Source organism: Gracilinanus agilis, chromosome 6 (assembly GCF_016433145.1).
Source record: "Gracilinanus agilis isolate LMUSP501 chromosome 6, AgileGrace, whole genome shotgun sequence".
Taxonomy (NCBI): Eukaryota; Metazoa; Chordata; class Mammalia; order Didelphimorphia; family Didelphidae; genus Gracilinanus; species Gracilinanus agilis.
In genome coordinates, this window is record NC_058135.1 from 241,556,757 (window position 1) to 241,558,714 (window position 1,958).

Here is a 1,958-nt window from a genome sequence, read left to right on the forward strand (position 1 = left end):
TGGGCAGCTCACAGGCAGAAGAGCTAGAGGGGAGCAGAAACTTGGACCACTCATCTCACCCTCTCTATACTTGCTGAGGATTTTCCTCATTTCACCCACCCCTCCATTGAGCAGCCCAATGGGAGCACTTCTTCCCTCCCCTGTGTGGTATGAGGGATGGGGTATACCCAGCATGTGGTGGTGGAGAGGGGCATGGCACATGGTCTCTGGGGGTGGGCAGGCACAGAACTTGGTCTGGGGAGGGGGTGGCACTCCATCTCTAAAAGGTTCGCCATCACTGGCATAACTGCTTTCCATTTTGATGTAATTAAGCACAACAATCTAGTCATTAACAATGTCATATTTATTTTTTTATTTTTATTTCCAAATATTTTTTCCATGTTTATGTGATTCATTTTCTTTCCCCCCTCCCAAAACTGAAAAGCAATTCCCCTGGGTTGTACAAAGAAGATGTGGTACACTTCACTAATTTGCATGTCATCCTTGCACAGGGGCCATGCTAATCTACTCTGTATTATTCCAATTTTAGTATATGTGCTATAGAAGCAAGCACATCCTATTTATTTAAAAGAAAAGTAATGCCCTCCCTCCCATAATTAAGTTAAATACACTATTCTACTTATTTCTATTTTAAAAACAATTCACATTCTTATGTTTAAGTACATCATCCAACTGGCATTCACTGAAGTATATGGTGTGAGAAGTGGATCTAAATCCATTTCCTGCTAAATTGCCAACCAATTTTCCCAAGTACATTTTTTCAATAATGAATCATTTCCCCAGTTTTTATTTTCCATAGTTTTACCAGATGCTAATTTTTAGAATACATTTAGCTAGATGACTGGGCTATCCATACTGTTGCATTGAGTTACTCATCTGTTTTTTGTACAATGCAAAAAAAAAAAGCCTCAATGATTTGAAATATGTTTTAAAATATAGGAGTACAAACCCACCTTGAAGACTATTGCCTTATTTTTGTTTTTGACAGCATGTCCTGGAAATAGAACTACTTTTAGGATTTTTTTTAAAAAATAGGAATTTTTGCTTGGCCACTTCTTTCTTTCTGTTGTTACTCATCTACATTAAACGTCTTTTCATTAGGACATGAGGATGAATTATACCGTTTGCTATTAATCATAATAAACCATTTACCTAAACTCTAATTAGATTTCTTCTGTTACAACTAAAAAAATGTATATACTTTATTTTTATATGCAAGCATGAGCATAGTACATGTGCACACACACAACTTAACTATAGTTTGCATTAGCTACAACATCATTATTTTTATGAGTTTACTATTTTATCAGATTAAAGTCCTTTCTCTCCTGCTTATAGAGAGTTCTTTAGGAAGTTATGGCTTTGGGTTCATAAACTCTTCACGTCTTGTTTGTTTTTTGTTTTTTTTTTTAAACCCTTAACTTCTGTGTATTGGCTCCTAGATGGAAGAGTGGTAAGGGTGGGCAATGGGGGTCAAGTGACTTGCCCAGGGTCACACAGCTGTTGTTTGGTTTTTAAAGGTATAATCGTATTACCAAACAAAATGTTCTTGTACAAGCTAATAGCAATAATGTACAATCATCAACTGTGAAAGACTTAGCTATTCTCGTCAATACAATGACCCAGGAAAATTCTGAAGGACTTGTGACAAAGGGCTAACCACCTCCAGAGAAAGAACTGTTGGAGTTAGATACAAATCAAAGCATACGATTTTCACGTTAATTTATTTGTGTTTTTAATTTGGGCTTCTGGTTTTATGTGAGTATTCTCTTACAACAATAATCATGTATAACCCAGATCAAATTGCTTACCCTCTCTCAGAGAGGGAGGGAAGGGAGGGAAGGAAATGCACGTAGGAAATTGTTATCACATGTAATTGGGAAAATAAAATATTTTAAAAAACAATAGGTTCGTGTTTACAGGTTATGTGGCATAAAGAGCCAATCCTATTTTCAAAA

General features: G+C 36.3%; 1 non-coding gene across 1 annotated transcript; it reads right to left on the reverse strand.

Moving 5' to 3' along the window:
- Positions 1-446: 446 nt before the first annotated feature.
- On the reverse strand, positions 447-553 carry LOC123253201. Its single transcript, XR_006506576.1, has one exon. It is a non-coding gene; the product is annotated as a U6 spliceosomal RNA (small nuclear RNA).
- Positions 554-1,958: the final 1,405 nt, after the last annotated feature.